General features: G+C 36.3%; 1 protein-coding gene across 3 annotated transcripts in view; it reads left to right on the forward strand.

Annotated features, from left to right (window-relative positions):
- The window catches only part of dlgap2a (discs, large (Drosophila) homolog-associated protein 2a), a 184,523-nt gene that overhangs the window by 26,402 nt on the left and 145,806 nt on the right, over window positions 1-12,315 (forward strand). Inside the window, exon 1 of one of the 3 annotated variants that reach the window (XM_077239554.1) lies at window positions 5,411-5,752. The exons of the other annotated variants lie outside the window; for them this stretch is intronic. The gene's annotated coding sequence lies outside the window, so the exon portion shown is untranslated. Of the gene's footprint in view, window positions 1-5,410; window positions 5,753-12,315 lie in introns of those variants that run through there. 3 annotated transcript variants of the gene reach the window in all.

Here is a 12,315-nt window from a genome sequence, read left to right on the forward strand (position 1 = left end):
TAAATGCTCCGCAGCATTAATAGAACTACGTGTTTTGGAGAAAGTTGGCTTTACTAGGTGAAGGAACAGTATGGTCATTTGTGATTTCTCTTGCACGCCATTATTTTTTTTTTGTGCCATTTCCATTTATGTTCTTCTATATGGATTACAAAAGATGTGTTAAAGATCTTAATGAGGTTGTACGATTATTACTAGACAAATGTCGGAGTATCGTGTACGTTTTTCATCTCCCCACCAATTTAAAGTTGTACTTTGTACTGACTATGAAATTGAGAAAAAAACTGTGGCCGGTATGAGTAACAATATTCGTTTATTTAGGAGAGAAAACAATGTGATCAAAAAGAGGGAGTTTAGCTACTTAGCATTGGCCTGTTTGCCCCTCCTGGTGGGTGCTGTAACTACACCATCTTGTTTTTTCTTGTTCTTTACAGACATTCAAGTTCTTTACAACATTCATACAATTGCCTGTATATTCTGATTAAATATTTTTTGCATGCACATAAACCACAATTATTTAATTTAATTTAATAAATGTTTAATAAATGTTAATTTAATAAATGTTATTCATTTTATAAATTGTTGCATTGGCCCACTATAGTGTGCTGAACATTCACATATAGATTATTCCAATTCCCTTCTCATAGATTTCTGTAGTTCAGAGATACTTGTGTCTGTTTGTACTGATACTCATCCATCAAAGTCTATTTCAAAAACCATGTCTTCAATTCTTCAATTGATGAAATCAATATCGGACACATCTAAATCAGTTTATATATATATAGATGTAAGTGTCGTCAATATGATGCTAAGAGACTTTTGCCGTTGTGGAAAAAACGTTTTGCTGATGCTAATATCTATCTTGATGTGTTCAGTGTTAACCGCTCTGTCAGTTCTTGGTAAGTGCAAATATGTACATGGAATTTACACGGTCAGGGGGCCATAATTAATTTAGTTCATTTAATTTTAGGTCATTGCATTCTTTTTTTAATATTTCACTAATCTAGTGTGTATGTATTCATACATATTTTTTGTCTGAAACTACTTGCATGTTCATTCACTGTTTAGTGTATTGTCACAATGTTTGAGTGAATTCAGACTCAACTGTATGCACTGTCACTTTGTTGTCTGAAGTTACTCACATCATGTCCTGAATGATGAAAAAAATACTTTCATCCAAAACCATTTAGACTGAAAGCATTTTCCAAAAAATCAAAACAAAGCCAGACTAATCAAATATTGTCGCTGGCATTTCTTACAGATTCCTGGTCATGTACTGCAATGCCCCAATTTTTGGCAGAAAATCAATGTGAAACTTTGAGCAGCTGTGCTACACAAACGTGAAGAATTGTAATAGACTGAATTAGGATGCAATTTATAGAGTGACTTTGCTCTGTGAAGGTGTGTGATGTGTATTTGTCCCTTCGGGGCTTGCCACAGAAAGTGTTTCATGTGCTGAAGGTCTTGCCAGCTACAATGAGAAAACATGTACACTCAGTTAACTGTTAGATTTATTGATCAATTAATTTAGCTGAACTCCAGCAAAATGATTCCATGATGGATCAACAGATTTATAGAGTTTGTGGTATGTGCCTTTAAGTTGAAGCTTTCAGTTTTAAATCGGCATGAGACGGAAGTTGCGATAGTCTTTTCCAAAAAGTATATCCAAGTGAAATGGATTCTTTAACAAGACGAACAACGCACAAATGTTGCGCAGGGCTTGATTTTGTCCATCTGGAATTGGTTGGGTCATTAGATCGTTATGGTTTGCAATTGCTGTGATCAAATGAGTGACAGGTTGTCTACATTGCTCAATTTTGCTCCAAGGGATTGGGCAAAACTGACATAATGGCAATTTCTTTTAGTTTTTTTCTTTCGTTTGGACTGTGTTCATGGTCATCCAGATTGAACTGTTGACTACAATCACAGAGGTTTTTCAGATTTTCTGTTGTGGATATCTCTGCGTATTTAGGATTTACGATTGCAGCCTTTAGCCAGTGCCACTGCCTACAACGCACTGGATCCTTCACTGGACACCGAAAGTAATTTACTCCCACTAAACGTTTACTCTTTTAATTCATGCACAGGAGAACAATACAAAGTCGGCACCATTAAGACTAAAAGTTTGTTAAAAAGTATTTCCTACTAAAGCATGCCGGTATTTGACTCTGGTAAACGTATCCATAGCCGACTGCTGGGAGTGGCCTTTCATGGCAACATGCTCGGTGCTTTATGAGTGATGAAGTTTTCCTACCTATTTGACAAAAAGGAAAACAACAGCCTTTTGTTTTACATTAAAAAAATTTCCCCCAATTTTTTACTGTACAGGCCGCCATGTTTTACTGAAAGCCCATTTTGCCAGCGTTAAAGTACCGATTTAAATGTTTGTAATGAACTTGTCTGTCTTTCTATAATGCCTATAAATGTTCAAACCAAAACTTTCAAACAAGAATTTCTAGTAGGTGAAGAAAGTTTTTTGACAAACTTTCCTTTTTCTTATTAAAAATTATACTTATTGTGGTTACAGTATATAAATTTCTTTGAATTCATTTTATTTCAAGTTTGGGTTTCTATTCTGGTTCTGATTTGTTATGCCAATTCAAATACAATTCAGATTCAGGAATTGAATTCAAACTTAAAAACATTCTCAATCCACTTCTGAATTGCGCACAGAACTGGTTGGTTGTTCTCAGAGGCTGTGAAGAGAATTGGGAGGGCCATTAACTCAGCAGGGAATTGAGTTGGCGGGGCTGTTAATGCTCACCCGCTGACAGACACAGTTGCGTGCACCAACACCCTTTGATTAATAAACGATTATGTAAATGTTTTTAAGATTAAAAATCTGCAGAAAAACTGGTAAGACACTATCTTTTCACTCGTCTATAATGCTTTTCTAATGAAAATTGTTCTACTAACTGTCCTCTACCTCTCCTCTACTAACACTGGTCTACCAAACAGCTCTCCTATTCTACCGGAACTTTAATGAGCAACAAGTTACATTGAGTTCAACTTAATGCAATGATACAATTCAGTTACTCTCAAAAGTGAAAATTGTAAAGGTCTTGTGAATCTACCTCCTGATACAGAGTCCAACAACTACTATTCATGTGTGTTGATGCTCTAAATAAACATTTCAATGCGTATTGAATAAACAATTAAACTTTTTGATAGAGAGCAATGATAACAATATTATCATTGATGTATTTAGATGTTTAATCAGTAAGTCTGCTAGGGACAGGTGGCTGATCAATTTTAGGTCATCTTTCTGATCTCCGTTATAATTTATAGTCCCAGGATGAGTTTGGATCAGTCTGCTTAGTCAAGCCTGCAGAGAGTGCAGATTCAGATTGTAAATATGGCCTGGGTTGCTACATTTGCATGTTAACAGCACACGCTGGTCTCTTGGCCCGAGCACATGCCTGGATTGGCAGGACGTCAGTCACTTTAACTGTCACTCAATTTTAATCATGAAAGGAAGCCTTGATGTGTGTGTGTGTGTGTGTGTGTGTGTGTGTGTGTGTGTGTGTGTGTGTGTGTGTGTGTGTGTGTGTGTGTGTGTGTGTGTGTGTGTGTGTGGCACGTCCTGATTTTGCAGAGGTAGATGCGTCCTTGGGTCAACGTATTTTTTTGATCCTGGAACAACATTCCTGTCCGAAGATTTAGTCCAAACCATATCCCTACCCCTAAACCTAGCCCTACCCATATGTTATCCCTAAAATCAGAGGATCAATAACACTGATGTTGACCCTGGTAGTAACCCTTAACTGTGAGCTTGTCCCTCAAATCTGATTGGTTGATTGGAATGTTGTTCCTGGATCAACTAATATGTTGATCCAGGAACATGTTGCACTTGTTGAAATCAGGTTCTGCGTCTGTGTGTGTCTGTGTGTGTGTGTGTGTGTGTGTGTGTGTGTGTGTGTGTGTGTGTGTGTGTGTGTGTGTGTGTGTGTGTGTGTGTGTGTGTGTGTGTTTTGAATCAATGGATGGCAGTGTTTAAAGTTTGCGGTCCATTTGCGGTCCATGTACAATAGGGTCTAAAAGTTTAAGACCATCAGTGAGAATGCTTCTATTTTGAATTTTCTTTGAATTAATATTCATTGTTTTGCATTACTATTTATATTATCACCGTGACAAAATCAGTGATGCACGATATGTTCCCTTTATTGGCTGTCGGGCGATTAAAAAAAAAGAAGAAAAAAAAAATATATATATATATATATATTTGATACATTTTTATGCTAATTTTCCATATTTTTACATTTAGATCACTTTGGCATCATCTAATATTCATTTAAAGTTAAAAACACTAATAGTTTAAAAACACTGTTAATTGTAATCTCTAGCAAATCTAGCTATTTCAAACTGTAGCCTATATTATAATATTATGATATCTAATTTCACTTAATTATTTTTTTAAAAATATGAATGCAAAAATATAAAGATTTTTTAAAAAGTTTTTTCTTTGAAATGTATTGACAAAATAATATAGAATTTAATATCAATCATTTATTGGTTATCGGCCATAACATGAAAATATTTATCAGCTTAATGATACAAGCTGGTATTGAAATAATAGTATAACTGGTATAATTTTATAAAAATGTTCTTGTGCCTCAATAAAAAGCAAGGACTTCTGACTGTTTGTACAATCAATCAATGTCACAAATTATTTTGTTAGTGGCCATGAAATAGAATGTTAATTATTTCTTGCCATGATGTTTCCTTTTAAAGAAAATGTTCAAAACTTGAAAATTGTTTATTTCATAATTTAAATTACATTTTGAATCTTTCATTCATTTCAACAGCCTGCATCTTCATTCACTGAGCCATAGAAAACGTGAATACACGCATTAAAAATCAATTGTCTCTTCTAAAGTATCAATGCCGGGAAATACAATTGTGATTCATTGCTTAATCATTTATATTTGCAGAGCCCTAATTTATGAATTCATGTCATCTTCATGCCTCTGGCCGCACTACTGTAAACTGCCCTCTTGGACACCAAATCCGGTCTAAATGCCTGTCTCCGTTCAGCTGTTTTTCTTTCATGTTCAGTGGCACAGATACAGGCTCCAACTCTTTCTCTCTTCCCTCAAAACGCCCCCTTTCCGAATGTTATCATGACACTCGACTTTAGGAAGTTGTCCATGTTTGGACTAGGATGGAAGCAATGCCACTTGTGGTTTGCTCTCAGAGGGGACGGTCACATTTAAGAACAAAAAGAAAGAGTGAGACAGGTCTTCAGTAGGCATAAAATTATAGAGCTGTCTAGGAGAGAGAAAAATGGGAGGGGGAGGAACCAAATCAATTTAAACGAGAACCAAAGATCCTGGCCACCATTCCTAGACTCCATCTCCAGGTTTTCATTGTGGCTGTGTTTCAATAGATCAGTCAGAGCGTGTGTGGAGTGTGTGTGTGAGTGTGTGTGTGTGTGTTTGTGTGTGTGTGTGTGTGTCTCCTGCGTGGTGCTGCAGTAGAGAGCGCTTCGCTCAGCCAACTGCTACTTCTCTGTGGAGGGCATTGCATCCCTCCCTGCCTTTTTTTATTTTCTTCACATTTTTTAAAATCATGCTTGGAGTGCCTGAATGAAAGAGGACGGATCGAGGGGAAAGGACGACACTATGTGTGTGACAGAAGAGCCAAGCGTACCGCAGTGAGTCAAACAGAAAGAGTGAGAGCTCTCCACACCCATGACCGTGTGCCTGTCTGTGATCGAGTTGAACACAGTCAAACGGACTCATTCGTCACCTGACAGGTAGGCAGATGTGAGTCCCTTCATCTAATCTCCGAAACACTTACACTTGCTCAGAAGAGATTCTCATTTGGAACAGGTTCTGGACTTGTAGGGTTGGTGGGCAGCTTGTTTGGGACGCTAGATGTTCAGAAATGGGACTTGTGGTGTGAATGACATTTATTTCAGCAGGAAGTGCTGCTTTTTTTTGTTCCCACAGGTTCCTGTCATACCCCTTTTTGGTCTGAGTGTAGAATACTTGCACTTTCTAACAGTCTTGAATGGGAAATTCTGATGCTTTTAGACTCGTGAGCCTATTCTGGGGCATTCTGGGAGTGGGTTTGGTGACTTTATATAAGCAATTTTTGCTTGTGAAAGAGGGGCGTCCTCCACAGGGTCACGTAATAGACTCTGAGTCCTGGGTGAGGAGTTTATTCATAATATACTGGCTGCAAGACTTCATCCATGTGTGTGGGTGAATGGACTCTGGGAAGCACATCTTTGAGTTTGTGTGTGTAAGTTTGTATAAAATAAGGAAGATAATTCATAAGCCAGTCTGTTTCTCCCATTACTGACACATTAAGTGGATCTATGCTAATAACTAGAGATGAACCTCACTCAAACGGGACTTTTATTGTATGTGTGTGTGTGTCTGTTTGTGTGTGTGTGTGTATGTGTGCTCCTGGCTATTGCCCTCAGAGAATTTACGGCACTTTCTGTCAATGTCCTAGCATATATATCAGCTGAGAGACAGAGAGGGAATGAAAGAGGAAGCACTGCAGGTCTAAACACTTGCTCCTGCAGTGCATTCCCCCTCCTCTCCTCTCTCTTTAGGTGTCACGCACACTCAGGCACCCACACACACATATATACACACTCTGTATTCTCTGTAGTCCTGTCACTCAAACACAGATATGAGGACTGGGGAATTCAAACTTGTCTCAGTGAGAGTTGTCATATATTTGCTCAAGTGGCAAAGACAGATCAATGTTTTCATTCCTGGATTACACTGAACTGCAGTGTGTGTGTGTGTGTGTGTGAGTGTGTGTGTGTTTATAGTGATTATAGATTCTTATAATACGGGGCTGTTGAATGCTTGAATCTGATTGGTTGACAAATGTTTTAAGGTGTGCAATTATTTCTGAGGAAACGCACGGCTAAAGTAGGCAGGTCTTTGACCGCATAACAGTTCCATATCACTTTTACCAAATTATTTAAGTTTTTTCAAAGGCCATAACTCTCACGTGTGGATGGCAAGTATTCGCTGAGTTACAGATAACTTTGTCGCGTTTCAGAATGAACTTCACATTGAGAGAGACGACAGAACGCACATCATGTTGATTTTCTTTATTTTACGAAAAACACAGCATTTTGTTTTTATTATTAGTGTACACAAATAAAAGTAGACATCTAACAGTTTTGAATGATGTATAACACTTGCCTGTATGACAAAAATCGAAAGAGTTATTTGAGTCTCTTTTGCACCGATAAGAAAAAAAGTGAGCTGGTATCGCCCAGCATTACCGCCGAGGGTTAAAGCCTACAAAAGCAAAGGAACCTCCTAAAATAGCGTATACAATTTCTTTGTATTGTTTTCCACAAAAAAAGTTTTTAAATATGTAAAAGTTTTTGAAATATTTTGGTCTCACGATTTAATACACCACTTCTACACAATGTTATGGTGTTACCAATGTATTTAGTAGTATATTAGTACCTAATGGCTATCAGCAGACCTTGTATACAAAACTTTATTAGCACACACACACACACAACCATGTTTTATGGGGACATTCCATAGACATAAAATTATTTTTATACTGTACAAACTGTATATTCTATCCCCTAACCCTAAACCTGCTCATCACAGAAAACTTTCAGCATTTTTACATTTTCAAATAAACATCATTTAATATGTTTAGTAATCCATTTCCACCATAGGTTAAACAAGTACACACACACACACACACACACACACACACACACACACACACACACACACACACACACACACACACACACACACACACACACACACACACACACACACACACACACACACACACACAATCACACACACAGTGTTTGTTCCCTGTCACATCCCAGTGTCCTCAAGCACATCATTTTTAATGGATAAGTGTTTTTCATACTGTACAGTATAATGTTGAGATGGCTAAATTGACTTTTAGCATTTACGGTTTAGTTTAGTTTTAATGTTTTATTTTTAATTCATTTAGATAAAATAAAGTTTTAATATTGTTCATTTATCAGTTATCAGCCATAGCATGAAAATAAGAATTAGCTTATTGGTTTTGACCAGAATTGTCATATTTGTGTATCCCTAGAATAATTACATTTAATTGTACAGAATAAAAATAAAGTTAGAATTACTGTAGTCTCTTTATAAAACTTTTATGGTACTTTTTTTTTTGATGCCATTTTGGAAATCAGCGGCTCAATTCCCCATTCACTTTCGTAGCAATGAGTGGCACTTGTACTGTACATTCATCAACATTTTTCCTTTTACGCTCCACAGAAAAAAATAAAGTCAAACAGGTTTGGAATGACATGAGGGTGAGTAAATGATGACAGAATTTTCATTTTTGGCTGAACTATCCCTTTAAAATCAAGCGTCTAAGACAACAGAAGCACAGCAGGATGCTTTGATGGTGTAAAAGAAATGCGCTCAAACACGCTCAGACTCCTGCAGACTTCTTCTGCAGAAATGGTGAGAGGAGGAAGAGACTTTGACCAAAAGCAGGTGATGAGTCGAAGTTCTGACGCACACGAGAGCTGTGGGAACAGAATGTTATCTGAGAAAGCTCTTTTCGAGGCTCCGTTTAAAAACACTCTTAGAATTGATGGAATCTGCCTCCTCAAGGACGTCACTCTACTGTAACTGTGCTGCGAGAAAGTGAGTTAAACAGTGAATAACGCGAGAAAAAGAAAGAGAAGGCTTGAAAGCGCGCAAAAAAAGAGGTAGAGGGTATAGGTTAGGACAGGTCTGTCCCCCCACAATGAATCAGAGATGAGAGTAGTCGGGTAATCAGTTCTGTTCCTCTCATAGATATGGAAAATCACATCTCAGTTTTTTTTTTAAATCTTACTTTCTCTTACTCTCTCTCTCTAGTGAAGATTACATTCCTGTTATTTGACAGTGCACCACAGGGCTGTGCTGCTCTTGTTGCCATGGAGACGTAGCTAGGCAGAAGAGTCGATTCTCTCATGGTTCTGAATACGTGCCGAGCAGCGATGCTACTTCTTAGGACTTACCGCATACTGGTGTGTGGGTGTGTGCATGAACGGGACAGAGGAGTGTGTTTCTCTAGATGCATGTGTGTGTGTATCAGCATGTGCTGTATGTGCATCTGAGAGATGCTGCAAGCCAAACTCTTTCTCTTCCATGCAGAGAGAAGAGGAGGTGACAGAGAGACAGAGCGAAAGAGTGGGTGGGAAAGTCACATATCCTTGCGCACATTGGAGAAGAGAGGGAGAGAGATGTGTGTGGGTGGGTGTGTGTGTGTGCAGAGACAGGAGCTTGTTTTTCTGTGTATAAACTCTCAGTCCTACGGGGCGACTAATGAAGCAGGAAAATCTCTCATTCACCCTTTAGCATTAGCATTAGCGTGAAAAAACAGTGACATGACCTCGCATATCTTTTCACCCGGAAAGAAAAGATTAAATAGAATGTAATATTTTAAACAAGCAAGATGTTCCTGATTATGTAATACCACGATGAATGCAGGTTTTATAAAATAAAAAATAGTAACAGATAATATGTGACGCGCTCCATCTAAACGAGTCGCATTAAGTCACAATGGGCCGTTTTTAGACAAATGTTGGTATTTTAAAAAAAAGCTTTCAAACTTCAGTGAAGCATATTTAGCATATCGCTAAAATTGTAAATATAATGATACATACAGTGTATGCACTTCTTCATAAGTTAAATCTAATGCATTTAACTTAAGTGATTTCTTATTACAGTTATTTCATATAGTTATTTAATATTTACTATAATTCAAAGGTCTGGGGTCAGTAGTTTTTTTTTTATTAATTATTTGTAGCAGCAACTTTACATTAAATTGATCAAAACGGATTTTTTTTTCATTGTTACAAAAGATTTCTAGTTCAAATAAATGCTGTTCCTCAAAGAACCATGAAACGTAATGTTTCACGGTTTCCAAAAAATATTAAGCAGCTCTACTGTTTTCACCATTTATAACAATAAGAAATGTTTCTTGAGCAGCAAATCAGCATATTAGAATGATTTCTGAAGGATCATGTGATACAAGACTGGAGTAATGATGCTGAAAATTCAGCTTTGCTATTATACATTTTTATACAAATAAATTGATCCTTGTTAGGTATTAGAGACTCCTTTCAAAAACATTAACAAATATTAACGACCCCAAACCTTTGAACGGTAGCGCATGTTTGAATAAATGTAATCCTGTCGAAAAAGATATGTCAAACAAATGAAATTTTGGAATCATGTTTTTATGGCAGTTGCCATTTAAATTATTAAAATTGTGCCATTAGAATACAGTGACTTTAGTTCATAAAACATGATAGATGGCCTCTACTGTATTATTTTTCAGAATGTCATTGCTGCCCACCCTGAGGACCAGTGGCACTTATACCCCCCCCCTCTTGACCCTCTCACTGGCACACTGTGTATCCACCAGACAGCACCCAGAGAGTAAAGGATGATGGGGCATTGACGAGGGCATGCAATGTAGTTTAGAGGAAGTTACTTTTTTGGATGTAGCAAAAATGTGGACTTCAGTATGTTGCCATAAGCAGAACTTCAGAATCAGTATGGATTTGGGGGCTTATTTGCCCTACATTTTGTTTGTGCATGACAGAAGCACGGCTGTCTGAAAACCACTGAACTTAAAATGCTGTGATAAATATTCTGATGTATTCGGAGTGCTTTTTTGACTCTCAAATGAATCTGTGTAAGAGCTTTTATTATTTTGAGTTTTTCTCTCTCACACGACTCGATATTATATGCTGCTGTTGTAATTTTATAAATAGATAAAGCACATAGGTGACTGCTTTTACCCTCAGAAAGACCTTTCAGTCATTACAACAAGCAAACATAATACATTGTGATGTATTTCAGCTGATGCTAAAGAGCCTTTTAATCCATTTTTAGTCTAGCTTTTTGGTCATCTATGTACTAGTATACTTCACATATTGGTATACATGTTTGAAATGTACAGTATTTCTGTGCCAGGAAAGAAGACCAAATAATATTAGTAACACATCCAGCACACAACTATCCATCCATCCATCCATTTTTAAAATTTCTTTCTTTCTTTCTTTCTTTCTTTCTTTCTTTCTTTCTTTCTTTCTTTCTTTCTTTCTTTCTTTCTTTCTTTCTTTCTTTCTTTCTTTCTTTCTTTCTTTCTTTCTTTCTTTCTTTCTTTCTTTCTTTCTTTCTTTCTTTCTTTCTTTCTTTCTTTCTTTCTTTCTTTCTTTCTTTCTTGTTTTTTTTTCTAAGTCCTTTTTGCTACCTCAGTTAAAATTAAGGATGCACTGATAAAAAATTTCTGTGAAGATGCAATATCCAATTATTCAGAAAGATATCTGCTAATTGATACAGATATTTTGGTTGTAAAATCGTGAGCTTTTGTACAGTATGAATTATTTTTTATTAGAATTTTTGAATGCCGTTTTACTATTAGCTATTGAATTTGCAATGCTTGCGCTTTAAACGATAACAATTTCTGAAAATATTACTGTTTATGGTATTACACAAATTTGATTCAATATTGATTCATATGTAAATAACGTAAATAATCTCTCTAGTGTTTTTTTATAGTTAACTAACTAACAAACTTTAAACACTTGATAACTTTCTTGTGGTAAATGTAACATTAAGTGATGTACACAAGCTTTTTTATTGATGTCTTTTCATGACTGAAACACTGATTGAGTGATTACATGAGAGAGATATTTTTGTAAGTTGTGCTGTATCTTTCTGATACTGATTATTGGTTGATACATCTGTACATCCCTAGTTTAAATTCAATTCAAATTCAGGAATTGTATTGGAATTTAAAAAGATTTCTGAGTTCTATTCAGAATGGCTCCCTAAAGCACAGGCGTTTTGAAATTTTAATTCTAGTATTTTTATTCTTCATTTCTATTATGAAAATATCTCTCCTTTGATGTATCATCCCTACTTCTTGTTTCAATAGGAAATACATCAACAAAGTAAGGAAATCTGTGCTTGTCAATCGATTTCATAGGGTCTAACAAGCTCTGAGCTTAACGAGTTGATAATATACCAATTATCTAACCGTTAGCCCGCTGGCTTAGAATGCTACACTTAAATTGTTGTAATTACAGTCCACTAAAGACCGTTTTTATTATGATCTGCAGTCCATTAATAGTAAACAGTATTTGGGCATACCGATGGATATAAGAGTAACACTTTACACATCTTATTACATGTTACATGTAGTTGCTGTAGTAATAACAAAATCTTATGCATAAACATATGTAACTAACCTTTAACCAAACCCTAATCCTAACGCTAAAATAAGTACATATAGTTAATTACAGTATAATTACTCAGTACT

This window comes from Siphateles boraxobius, unplaced genomic scaffold, assembly GCF_051911475.1.
Source record: "Siphateles boraxobius isolate OS27281-9 unplaced genomic scaffold, OSU_SipBor_1 22, whole genome shotgun sequence".
Lineage (NCBI taxonomy): Eukaryota > Metazoa > Chordata > Actinopteri > Cypriniformes > Leuciscidae > Siphateles > Siphateles boraxobius.